Below are 14,625 nucleotides of genomic sequence, written 5' to 3' on the forward strand. Positions count from 1 at the left end.
AGGGTCACACATAACTATGAGCTAACTATCAGGTACTCAGGGACCTAAAGATGGCAAGAATAAAACCTGGGGGCTACTAGAGCTATGAGGAGAGGAGAGAGACAAGGGATGAAAAATTGTTGGGTACCACGCTCAGTACCTGGGTAATGGAATAATTCATATGCCAAATGTCAGCATGTACCACCTGAATCTAAAATGAAAGTTGAAAACAAATTCAGAATATAAAAAATCATCTTATTTGCTAAAATATTAAAATATATCTTATTTCTAGAAATGGTTGTCGTTCTAATATATTTTGGCCAAAATAATCTGCTCACCTATCTACAATTAAATGTTTAATTAACATTTTATTTAATTTTGATACTAATCAAGTCATTATTGATTCTTCTGAAGTGTCTGTAAAATATGTTACAAAATATTTCATAAAATAAATATTTAAACATGAAAAAAAGTATGAAAGATTTGTTGTTCCTCAATCACAATACAGAAAATCATTCATAGCAATGTCAAATACCATTTGGTAGAGATGGTGAAAGAAATACTGCTTTTTCTTCATTTCTTCTTTCTTTTTTCTTTTTTTATTATACTTTATGTTCTAGGGTACATGTGCACAACGTGCGGGTTTGTTATGTGTGTATACATGTGCCATGTTGGTGTGCTGCACCTATTAACTTGTCATTTACATTAGGTATATCTCCTAATGCTATTCCCCCCCACCCCCACCACACAACAGGCCCTGGTGTGTGATGTTCCCCTTCCCAAGTCCAAGTGATCTCATTGTTCAATTCCCACCTATGAGTGAGAACAGGTGGTGTTTGGTTTTCTGGTCTTGTGATAGTTTGCTGAGAACGATGGTTTCCAGCTGCATCCATGTCCTTACAAAGGACACGAACTCATCCTTTTTTATGGCTGCATAGTAGTCCATGGTGTATATGTGCCACATTTTCTTAATCCAGTCTGTCATTGATGGACATTTGGGTTGATCCCAAGTCTTTGCTATTGTGAATAGTGCCGCAATAAACATATATGTGCATGTGTCTTTATAGTAGCATGATTTATAATCCTTTGAGTATATACCCAGTAATGGGATGACTGGGTCAAATGGTATTTCTAGTTCTAGATCCTTGAGGAATCGCCACACTGTCTTCCACAATGGTTGAACTAGTTTACAGTCCCACCAACAGTGTAAAAGTGTTCCTTTTCCTCCACATCCTCTCCAGCACCTGTTGTTTCCTGACTTTTTAATGATTGCCATTCCAACTGGTGTGAGATGGTATCTCATTGTGGTTTTGATTTGCATTTCTCTGATGGCCAGTGATGATGAGCATTTTTTCATGTGTCTGTTGGCTGCAAAAATGTCTTTTTTTGAGAAATGTCTGTTCATATCCTTTGCCCACTTTTTGATGGAGTTGTTTGTTTTTTTCTTGTAAATTTGTTTGAGTTCTTTGTAGGTTCTGGATATTAGCCCTTTGTCAGATGAGTAGATTGCAAAAACTTTCTCCCATTCTGTAGGTTTCCTGTTCACTCTGATGCTAGTCACTTTTGCTGTGCAGAAGCTCTTTACTTTAATTAGATCCCATTTGTCAATTTTGGCTTTTGTGGCCTTTGCTTTTGGTGTTTTAGACATGAAGTACTTGTCCATGCCTATGTCCTGAATGGTATTGCCTAGGTTTTCTTCTAGGGTTTTTATGGTATTAGGTCTAACATTTAAGTCTCTAATCCATCTTGAATTAATTTTCGTATAAGGAGTAAGGAAAGGATCCAGTTTCAGCTTTCTACTTATGGCTAGCCAGTTTTCCCAGCACCATTTATTAAATAGGGAATCCTTTCCCCATTTCTTGTTTCTCTCAGGTTTGTCAAAGATCAGATGGTTTTAGATGTGTGGTATTATTTCTGAGAACTCTGTTCTGTTCCATTGGTCTATATACCTGTTTTGGTACCAGTACCATGCTGTTTTGGTTACTGTAGCCTTGTAGTATAGTTTGAAGTCAGGTAGCATGATGCCACCAGCTTTTTTCTTTTGACTTAGGATTTCTTGGCAATGTGGGCTCTTTTTTGGTTTCATATGAACTTTAAAGTAGTTTTTTTTCCAATTCTGTGAAGAAAGTCATTGGTAGCTTAATGGGGATAAATTACCTTGGGCAGTATGGCCATTTTCACGATATTGATTCTTCCTATCCATGAGTATGGAATGTTCTTCCATTTGTTTGTGTCCTCTTTTATTTCATTGAGCAGTGGTTTGTAGTTCTCCTTGAAGAGTTCCTTCACATACCTTGTAAATTGGATTCCTAGGTATTTTATTCTCTTTGAAGCAATTGTGAATGGGAGTTAATTCATGATTTGTCTCTCTGTTTGTCTGTTATTGGTGTATAAGAATGCCTGTGATTTTTGCACATTGATTTTGTATCCTGAGACTTTTCTGAAGTTGCTTATCAGCTTGAGGAGATTTTGGGCTGAGACGATGGAGTTTTCTAAATAGACAATCATGTCATCTGCAAACAGGGACAATTTGACTTCTTCTTTTCCTAATTGAATACCCTTTATTTCTTTCTCTTGCCTGATTGCCCTGCCCAGAACTTCCAACACTATGTTGAATAGGAGTGGTGAGAGAGAGCATCCCTGTCTTGTCCCCTTTTTTAAGGGGAATGCTTCCAGTTTTCGCCCATTCAGTATGATATTGGCTGTGGGTTTGTCATAAATAGCTCTTATTATTTTGAGATACATTCCATCAATACCGAATTTATTGAGAGTTTTTAGCATGAAGGGCTGTTGAATTCTTTCAAAGGCCTTTTCTGTATCTATTGAGATAATTATGTGTTTCTTGTGTTTGGTTCTGTTTATACGCTGGATTACGTTTATTGATTTGCGTATGTTGAACCAGCCTTGCATACCAGGGATGAAGCCCACTTGATCATAGTGGATAAGCTTTTTGATGTGCTGCTGGATTCGGTTTGCCAGTATTTTATGGAGGATTTTTGCATCGAGGTTCATCAGGGATATTGGTCTAAAATTCTCTTTTTTGTTGTGTCTCTGCCAGGCTTTGGTATCAGGATGATGTTGGCCTCATAAATTCGTTTCTTCTTTTAATCAGTGTATTTATTTTTGTTTTTCCTATTCTGTGCATGTATACACACACACACACACACACACACACACACATTGCTGGGCCCACTATGTATAAAATGGTAATTTGTATCAACCATTACTGGCAGTTCATATTTTCATCCAGATTTATAGATAAGGAGATATATAGACAGATTTTTTTTTAGTTCAAAGTTTAAAAATGGTTTAATCATATCTTTTCTGAAACCATGTATACCATGAAGTATAATTTCAAGTAAATCATGCTGTAGAAGTAGTTTATTTTATGCTGGATTCAGCCTAGAAAGCTGTTGATATCATTCAATATCAAAACATTTCTAAAATGCTCTATCACTAAAAGCTCTTGAATAGTAAAATATTATTAAAAATCAGCTTCAAGTATGAAAAGAAAATACCTTTGAAAGGCCATCAACATGAAAGGAAATTCTCACATATATTAACATTGAAATGGAAATGTATTTTCAGTAAAGAGAAGTTATCAGAAATTCTCCCTTGATATATATTTCACCACACTTCCCTTTGGCCATTCTGCCCACACTGTGACCACCAGCACACTGTCATGAGAAGTTTGCTTTACAGAATATACTAAATTGGAGCATTCAGTCTTTCAATTCAGTATTACACATATTGGTAACAACTTCAGAATAATTATGGCTTTTATCAAACTCTCCTCTAACATTTCACTATTATAACTATGGAGGTATTGAAAACTATGTTGTAAAGTGCTGTGAAGTGCTGGATAGATACTTTTGTTTTGTACACTTAATGCATCTTAACATAACAAAATGTGCAAAACTCTTCTCCAGGATTACTATAATTATCTCTTTTTTTTTCTGATTTTAAAGTTAGGTTTCCTGACTATTTCTGCCTTTCATACACACACACACACAGAGCACAGAGAATTGGAGTTGTATGGACAAAGGTTCAATAGTTTTTTTTAGAGAGGGAGGGTTGAGACAGGGTCCCTTTTTGCTGTCCAGGCTGGAGTGCAGTGGTGTAGTACAGCTCACTACAGCCTCAAGTTCTTGAATTTAAGCCATCCTCCAGTAACTGGGACTACAGGCACACACCACAACACCCAACTACTTACTTTTTTTTTTTTTTTTTTTTTTTTTTTTTTTGGAGAGACAGCGTTCTTACTATGTTGCCCAAGCTAGTCACCAATCCTGGGCTCAAGATACCCTCCCAGCTCGGCCTTCCAATGAAGGCTTACCTCTCTCACTTATTAATGTGCCTCTATTACGAATTAATCAAGCAAGTTTTGACAACTTATTTAATATTTCTGTGTCTTAGTCCCCTCATTTGTGAAATGATATAATAAGTCCAAATTACAGGGATATTGCTAGAACTAAATAAACAAAAGGTAAAGCATTTATCATAATGTCTGAAAAACAAATTAATAAGTATTTAATAAATGGTAGAAGGAGGAAATTTGGGGATTTCTGCCGGGGCTTCTGTGTAGCCATTATTCGTAACCCACAATTCACACATAACCAATTGCTTTCTATAAACATCTGTCCTCAAGATGATGTTACATAGAGGCAGCTTTTGAGCCTTTAAACTGAATTTGTAAGTCCATGACAGAGATCATAGCCCTGAAATTCAGGGTTTCCATCTTAAGAGCCAGACTTCTTGGTGGCAGAAAAAGTTCTTTGTTTTCACCAAAGGGCTGAGAAGCAGGAGTAGTTTGAACAGAAGTACCTAGACAGGAGATAGAAAACTCTTTCTACCCTGGTAGAAGTGATCTGAAAACAGAGGAAGAGCTAAAACATGGCTGTTTCTGTAGTTGCTGCTCTCGTCTTTCTTTTAGAATGAGTCTCATGGGTGATGGAAACTTCCTTTAAGTTGAGGAAAATCTCAAAATAAAAGCTACTGTTGCCCTACTTTCTGGGGAGTAGGCCTCATAGAGGGTTTAATGTCTGGAACACTGTTGGAATAGCGGGTATTAATGAAGGTAAGAAAATGATCTAGATGAGAGGTTGGCAAACTTTTTATTAAGTGCCAGATAGTAAATTCTGCAAGCTTTGTAGGTCATATAATTTCTGTCACAACTAACTTTTCTCAACCATGCCCTTGTAGTAAGCAAACCACCATGGACAATAAATAACTGAATAAATGAAATTTTCTTTACAGATACTGAAATTTGAATTTTGTATCATTTTCACATCAGCAAATACTATTCTCCTGATAATTTTCAACAATTTAAAAGTGTAAAAATCATTCTTAGGTCACAGAACATACAACATTACATTTGTCAAATTTGGCACACAACCTGTAGTTTGCTGTGCCCTGGTTTAGACACAAAGAGGATCTAACACTGTCCCTTGACGTTTCTAAGAGAAGCATAGGAGAACTTCAAAGTTTTCTCTTTCCTTGTGAAGGGGAGAATGTAAATGAGAATAAGAAAAGACATTTAGTTGAGAAATATATAGTATATGTGGACTGAAGAAAATAGGCTGAGGTGGGGCCACACTTGTCAGCAACATAAGCAGTGTTGAGAGGCCAATGTTCTAATTAAGGAAGGTCAAATTTGGTCTCATACCAAGGCTAAAAGGATCTGAAGATGACCTTAGAACAGACTTAAGTCTCTTTACTACCCTTGTTCCCTGAGGCCACGTGTTACCTAAGCATTTCTGGAAACTAGATCACAATCAAGGGGAAAGATTTGGGAGTTTGGGTACCATTAGGTGGGATAGGATTAGATTGAGAAGCCAGAAGGAAGCGCAACCACTGCCAGGGAGGGTCACAGAGCCTGAGTCAGTACCCAGGTTTTCTATTCTTTTTCATCTAGTGAGAACGACCACTCTCTAAAGACTGACTTGCTACCCATTGACCTCCCAATGTGTAATGCAGTCCTACCTCAAGTGCATCCCTACCTACAGCTTTCATTTAGCTGCTTGATTCAATCTTTCCCATATGGGCAATTCATCTACCAACTGAATTCCACCAGTGAAGGCAGAAAGTTGGGTACATGGCTGGAAAGAAATTTTTATTTTTTTGCACAATGAAACTAGATAGCGAGTTTCAATTCTCCTACTAAGCCACAACAGGGATGGGGCATGCTTTACTATTATAATACCTAGTTAACCATCCACTAGAGACCTCAATGGAGTCATCAAGCTTTCCAATATGTCTTTTGCCAAAAAAGTTTAGCTAAGATTGAGGTTAAGAGGTCACCACACACACACACAAATCTAAAACCTTCACTGCTGTTCTCACCTGTTTTTCTAGGTCACCGTTCCATCTGTTTCTATGATGACTTGAGATTTATCCAAGATTCCTAAATATCATTCATCTTGTACATTTAACTTGGCCCCCTAATTCTATTAATCCGCTCATATAATATCCCCCAATTCCATTTCTCTCATTTCAACCCATCTCACAGTAATATGTTAAGCCTTTACTTTTCTTTTTTGGAATCAGTTTTTAATTGGTCTATTTGACTTCAGTTTTATCAACCCTAACTCTTGTTTCCCCAATTATATTCTAAATATTGTTGGCAGGGATATTTCTGAAATATATATCTGATCGTATTAGATGTCTACTAAAAATCTTTAACAATTCCTCACAGCCTCATAGCCTATGGATAATGTGATAATTTCTTGGCAATGATATTCAAGATTCCTATTCTACTACATTCTCTAAGCTCTTTTCCCACAATGCTTGGTATAGTCATTCTGTAATTCAGACATCTGTACATATATAGTTTTCCAATAATGTATTTGTTCTCCTTATATTCCGTTTCCCAAAATGTATTGTGAACAACACAAATATCCTGTTACAGTATTAATAATTTCTTAGATAAACATTTCCAAGTCAAAGAATGTAAAGAATAATAAATAAAATTTAAATATATGTTATTATGGCAAAATTTCTCAGGACTTAAATTTACAACATATTGTTAGTCTCTAAGAGAAATGCAATGATATTTAACATAGAGACTTTTTTTTTAATCACAGGACCTATAAAGAACATGTACTGACCATATCCTACTCCATTCATTTTACGTATCTTTTCTTATTCCAAATCCCCAAAACCCCTTTTCTTTATTTCTCAAAATATTGTGATAAAATGTTTCCACCTCCTGTACTCATATCATGCACTGCTGACTTGGCCATCTGCATACAGAAAAATTTATCTGTCAGAGTATAGCAAAATTGGCTTGGGTTAAGCTCAAGATACTCTTTCTGATTCATTAAGGTTTGCTTATACTGTCCCTTTTCACAGGACATCATGAATGTAACTTTACTAGAATCAAAGTGGTTCAAAATTCTGATTTTAATATTTCTCATTTACTAGTTTCTGGGGCATTAAATTCTTCCAGAGGAAAAAGTAATCACACATGATTTGAAATTAAATGCTCACTAAAATAATTTTTTTAAAAAAATTCTTTTTCTTTTCTGAAGAAATCCAAGGTCAGGTGCAGTGGCTCAGGATCACTTGAGGCCAGGAGTTTGAGAACATCCTGAGCAACAGAGGGAGAACTCTCCTCTACAAAAAATACGAAAGTTCGCCAGGCATGATGGTGCATGCCTGTAGACCCAGTTACTCAGGAGGCTGAAGTGGCAGGATCACAGGAACCCAGGGAGGTTAAGGTGACAGTGAGCCCTGATTGCACCACTACACTCTAGCCTAGGTGACAGAATGAAATCCTGTTTCCAAAAAAAACAAAAAAACAAAAAAATACCACCACCACCACCACCAACAACAAAGAAATTCAGGTTATAAAGACAAATGTCTAGTTATGGTGAAGTACAATTTTGTTGGTGTTACTTCAAATGATGTTACAGAAGATTTAAGTAAGTCAGGAGGATTGTTAGCTGAATAGAAATACTTGAATAATTTTTGTACTTCAATCATTGTTTTAATTTTGAATGGGTATGGGTTTGGTTTAGAAATATTGAGTGCTCATGGGAAAATACCAAGCAGATTTTGCTAAATATTGAATACAAATAATTCACTTTGAGAGACCAGGTGGGTCATCAGATTACAATTATTTTCCCCATAGCCAGGTGGCTTACTTATTTTAGTTTGCAACCATCCATATTTTTACATGCCTTGGGCAAAGCTTCATTGAATTGACTAGAAGAATTTAAGGATTTTTCATTTGGTTTGCTGCATTGTTAACATTAGCTTGTCAATGACTTGAGATTACCGTTTTTTTCTCTTTAAAAATGTTTCGCAGGAAAATAAAATGAATGGTTGTTTATTTAGGAATATCTCATGCTTTTTTTAGCAGTTTTATTTTTCAAGATACGTACTATGTTGCCAAGCTACAGCTCTAGAGAAATGAGAAAATGATTTTCCTGACTTTTGTTCATTTAAATACTCAATCATGACATTGTGTTAATGTTATTTTCAAATAGAGTGTCCTTGCTTTTCACATGAAAAATGAGGGGAAGGGAATGATGTGATTGTTCAAAACTTTGAATCGATGCATATTCATTAGAATGGATGATATGGAACTCAAATGCACGGACTACATTTATTTAAATATTCTCATATGATTTCCATGAGTTATTAAAGTAAATGCAGAAATATGCCATTATGCCAGGACTGCTTTTGCATATATACCCATATCAGAGTCTTATGTTACCTGTAACCTGTAGCAATTGTTAAGTTAGAATTTAAGTCAAAGCTTTGAAAAATGCAAGATATTGTGACATGGATATTTTAAATATGTCTATGAGCTTGAGTTTCCTTGATATATATGTACATTTCCCAGAAATTAATTCATTGATGTATAATTGCTTTCAGAATAGTTCATCATATATTAATATTGACACAGAAAACAATGATTATAAATTGCCGAGACAGCAAAGTACAGAACTTTAAATCAAGAACAAAAAAAGTCTTAAATCCTATTTTTTAACAGCAATACCAATTCACAATTAATGGGGAGAAATTCAGTCTCATTTGATCTGGACTATTTATATTTGGGCAGTTTAAAATCTACCTACTTTCAGGGACTACTCAGTGCAAGTTATTCTACTAACAGACAGAAGCTACATGGAAAATACCTGAATTGCCAAAAGTAAACTCAATTGGTAGCACAATATATTTTTGCTTCAAGTATCTTAGTAGAATTATATATGTATTCCCCATCTTGAAGCTACAATAACACATTAGAGATGGGAGGAAACTGGTTATATTTAACCGGCTCCTCTGTTCTTAGAAATGTTCACTGATTATAACCAATGCTCACTCTTTTAAAAAGAAAGTGGAAAATTATTGATAACATAATATTCTAATGTTGAGCATAAATGTGTTCTAGACACTATAAATATATCATGTATTCAGAACTTTGTAAGTTTGAACATCTATGCATTAAACTATCATACTAATGAATCAAGTCCTTAAGGCTCATTGATTCATCTTCGGCTAACCTAAAATAAAAAAAAATGAGAAGACTCAAAGTCTTATTCAGAGGTAAATGGGAAGTATTACAGATGCAATGAAAACAAAGAGAATGTTTTTGTTTGTTTTGTTCTGTTTGTAAATAAAACTGAGTGTAGGACTTCAGAGGTCAGTCTTTAACTTTGGCCCTTGTAGTGATTTTAGGAGGTACATGTGAATGAGAAAAATCAGAGGCCTCCTGCCTACAAGTTTTAAACTCTAAGTACAGAGGTTTTTGTGTTATATCTAACCTTCAAGATGTTGGGAGATCCATGTTTCATACTAAAATGACAGGTTTTCCTTTACAATGAGGCATTTTGCCTAACTTTCTAAGTAAGACAGGACACTTTTAATGACAGTATCTCAAATGTCTTTAACCTTTGTATCTCAAGGTAGTTTTTAAAGACATAGTTTCTTTTATTACAGGTTGTATCCCTAATCCAAACATCTGAAATCTGAATTGCCTCAAATTCCAAAACTTTTTGGGTGCCCACGTGATGCCACAAGTGGACAATGAAAATGATATTGTTGACACTGCAGGGAAAATGCCTATAGACCACATGGTGAAAATGTGTGGTGGGCTTAGGGAAGAACTACAACAGCGTGCATTCCTAACAGAACAGGAAATCATATCAGTTTATAAAATCAAAGAAAGACTTCTAAGACTGAAAACCATTGTTAGTGAGGCAGATGACTCTGGAGGAAACATTTTAAAAAGCTATTCAGCAGAACATCCCTCATCCCTAAAGGAACCACTTCCTGGTCTCTTAACTGCTTCTGATATTTTTTCTCACCTAAAAAAAAAAAAAAAAAAAAAAATAGAATACAGTGTAGAGAAACCTTTTAATCAAAACACAGTATCATCAGTGGAAAATCAAAGCCTGCTGTTGTTTCTTACTGCTGTTGTTTAAGAGCTGATACAGGTATTCTGGAGATGCTACTGTGCTGCTTTAGTTACCCTGAACACATTATGTTTTCCTGTATTAATGGTATGTTTATATATATATATATATATATATATATATATATATATTTTTTTTTTTTTTTTTTGAGACGGTGCAGTGGTGCGATATCAGTTAGCTGCAACCCCTGCCTCCAGGGTTGAAGTGATTCTCCTGTCTCAATCTTCTGAGTAGCTGGGACTACAGACGCGCACCACCACGCCCAGCTAATTTTTGTATCTTTAGTAGAGACGGGGTTTCACCATGTTGTCCAGGATGGTATGTTATATTTTTTACTGCTACGTACTTACATGTGAATAAGTTTAAGAAAATGATTACTTCTAGGTAGGATTTAAATTCAGAGTCAAGAATAATGGTGATGCCAAACAACCACAGATTGTCCACAGGGGCGGCTGAGATAGTGATGCCTTTGCTTTCTGATGGTTCAGTGCACACGTACTTTATTTAATGCAAAAAAAATTATTTTAGAAATTGTCTAGAATTTCCTTCAGTCAATGTATATAAGGTGTGCATGAAACATAAGTGAAGTTCATGTTTAGACTTGAGTCTCAACCCTGAGACCTCTCATTATGAATATGCAAATATTCTGAAATCTGAAAATTATCGAAATCTAAAACAGTTCTGGCTCCAAGCATTTTGGATAAAGGATACTCAACCTGTATCTGTATACATATATATAAAGGTCTTCAGCACAGACAAGAGCTCTTGAGCCCATGCACAACATTGCTACTTCAGCTTGCTGGAGACTATCTCCAGGAAGGCTGAGTGGAAAAGGGAAGAGACCACTTGGAGTGGTGTTGGATCCATTGAGCACATTTCAAAACAATAACCAGTTTGCTGTGTTTCGTATGATTTCCTCTTACAGAAGATCTTTGACTTGCTACTGACAGCCATTTTAGAAGGTATATTAGGAATTATTTGGACTTGCTACTTTAGCCAACTAATCTGTAATTCTTATTTGATTTTATGAAAAATATATAATAAGATATTTCTAACAAATCAAGTATAAATAAACATCAGTGTCAGTGGCTACTCCACTACAACAAACTAATGAAAATATCAAAGAGTGAAAAATTGAGTATTCATTAAACATAATTTCATGTACATGAACAAGATAAAAATGTAAATACAAAGTTATTCTTGACTTTAAAACTTAGATGTTGATTAAATGTAATATTTTTCTCATTTCAGTCAACAAAAAATGATATCACACTTTTTAAAACAGAGGAATCTTTCATAAAAATAATAATATACACTTATATATTAAACTCCTGATATAATATCTGAAAACCAAATTCTTTTTAAAAATTTAGTAAAAGAGGGCCAGATGCAGTGGCTCACTCCCCTAATCCCAGCATTTTGGGAGGCCAAGATGGGCAGATCACAAGGTCAGGAGATTGAGACCATCTTGGCTAACACGGTGAAACCTTGTCTCTACTAAAAATGCAAAAAAAAAAAAAAAAAAAAAATTAGCCGGGCATGGTGGCAGGTGTCTGTACTCCCAGCTATTTGGGAGGCTGAGGCGGGAGAATGGCGTGAACCCAGGAGGCAGAGCTTGCAGTGACCCGATATCGCACCACCGCACTCCAGACTGGGTGAGAGAACGAGACTCTGTTTCAAAAAAAAAAAAAAAAAATTAGTAAAAGATTTACTTTAAAAAGTTTACATTTATCATGCTACATTTCAAGAAATAAAATATTTAAGATAAAGTAGTATTCTAATAGTCTTTAAGGTTTCTTTCTATAAACAGTATCAAATACACTGAGTATAAGACAAATAGAATATTTAAAAATTTATAGTAATGCCTAGTAATTTCAGTTAGAACCAAATCAGAGTTATATAAAGATACACACATACATATGATATACATTTATTTTATATCTTCATATAGCAGCCACTTATATATAACAAATAATACATAATACACCTTCATATATACTATAAGTAGAAATAAACAATTGTACGTGAGAACTAAGTATAGTGGACTATAGAGGAGAATGAATATCACAGGTATCTGTTAAGATAAGTGAGTCTCTACTAAAATAATACAAAAAATTAACCGGGCGTGGTGGCGGGCACCTGTAGTCCCAGCTACTCGGGAGGCTGAGGCAGGAGAATGGCGTGAACCCGGGAGGCGGAGCTTGCAGTGAGTCGAGACCGCGCCACTGCACTCCAGCCTGGGCAACAGAGTGAGACTCTGTCTCAAAAAAAAAAAAAAGAAAGGAAAAAAAACCCAACCAAAAAAAGGTAAGTGAACACATACAGATTAATTCCTAATAAGAGAAATGTAAACATTTTACTTGTTATTGTTTTTTTCTTCCAGAATTGGTTTATTTTCAATTTAATAATACAGAGTATTCCTTCTTTATATTTAAAATAAGATATTTAAACTCAAGTAGTATTCAGATCATCTATAGGATAAAAAAAACACAGCCTGTAGTAAGTAGCTCCACATCATCCTTACAAATTGCAGTTTATCAACTCTACCATCTATTTAAAACTAACATGGTATGGACTAAAGTTGGTAATAAAAAAAAATGGTTTTTTTTTTTGTTAAAACTTTTTTTTTCTCTTCAGAACTTAGTTCTGAAAAGCATGAATACCATAAATAAATAAATAAATAAATAAATAAATAATACAGTTTTTGTTTTTGAACTTCCTTTTTTCACTGTAGTTCACTACAGTTTGTGCCACATCAGTTTCAAAGCATCAGTTACAGCAATGGAGCAACTCTGGTTTAATGGGCTGTTATGCAGCTCTTTCTAGTGGATTTTTTTCTTATCCGTTTTATAAATACATACTGATAGAAACTATTGGGTAGAGATTTAAAATAGTACTTTAACAGTTGCAGAGTCCAGGTCGAAAATGGAGGCAGCTGCTGTGTCCAGGGTTTCTTGGTTGCTGGGTTGGTCCCGCCCACAGCTGGGGTGGCCTCTGTCGAGGGGCTACAATGGTGAGGAGGGCTCAGCTAACACGTGGAAGGCCCTCACCTACTTCCTCGTGCTCCCGGAAGTAGCATGCAGCATGCTGAATGTGCTCCTGAAGTCACGCCACGGAGAGCACCAGAGACCCGAGTTCATACCCTACCCCAGCTTCGCATCAGGACCAAGCCATTTCCCTGGGGGGATGGTAACCCTACTGTATTCCACAACCCTCACGTGAATCCACTTCCAACTAGTTACAAAGATGAAGAAAGAATCCAGACCACTACCCAGGCACCGGGGACCACAGCACTGGTTTGGACCATTGCTTTGCACATGGACCAGAAAAATTATAGGAGACCTTAAGCTCACCTTCTTTACTTGTATCAGATGATGACTGGTATCCTGATCTTCCATCCCTTTGCTTGTGGCAGGAGATGGCTTAAATAAATAAGTTAAACTCAAAAAAATAAAAATAAAAATAAAAAAATTTGCAATTGGATGTCAAGTACCTGCTTTACTCATATATCCAAAGTATATTTTTCAAACATTTTATTGGCATTTTTACTTGACTTTAGCCATATAGACAACCACTCTTCAACTTTTCTGCAGGATTATTTCATTCATAAATATAATTCATAATATGAGGCATAATGAAGTCAACTGATTCCAAAAATTATCTGGTTATCTCACTTAGTGGCAACTGTGAAATTGTTTAAAGAGAAGAGCTTTGTTAATATGAAGTTTAAGAAAATCAGTTACCAAAGAGAAGTTTAAAGAGAAGAATCCATTATTTCCATTATTCAAATAATTTCTTTATTCAATTGTTTTCTCATTAAAGCTTCACAAACTGCTAACAAATTTATGTCAATGTCTGAATAATTTCAAGTTTCACAAATATTACTCAATTGTGACAGTAGTTCTCCAAATAATAGAATGCTATATTTCTCTTGATCTTTAAGAAATAGATGTGTTCATAAAATGCAGATAGGCAATACAAAAATAATTTTAAAAATATTGTTATCTGCAATGCTAATAATAAATAAACAGTAGAATACCTGACATCGTGGTCAGAAAAACGGACTCTTTATTTTGGTAATGCATGAATAAATGTGTGATGGCCTGGAAAATGGTTAGGTGAAATACATATTTTCTATGGATTTTTGAAAGGGGTTTCTAAAATATTAAGCCACTAATTCCAGAGTATAAATAACAGCTGTAAGAATATGTTTTATGTGTCATAT

At 35.3% G+C, this 14,625-nt stretch overlaps 1 pseudogene; it reads left to right on the top strand.

The window, feature by feature from the left end:
- Positions 1–13,325: 13,325 nt before the first annotated feature.
- On the top strand, positions 13,326–13,747 carry LOC126949012 (cytochrome c oxidase subunit 6A1, mitochondrial-like; annotated as a pseudogene).
- Positions 13,748–14,625: the final 878 nt, after the last annotated feature.

Source organism: Macaca thibetana, chromosome 1, assembly GCF_024542745.1.
Source record: "Macaca thibetana thibetana isolate TM-01 chromosome 1, ASM2454274v1, whole genome shotgun sequence".
In the NCBI taxonomy this organism is placed as follows: Eukaryota; Metazoa; Chordata; class Mammalia; order Primates; family Cercopithecidae; genus Macaca; species Macaca thibetana.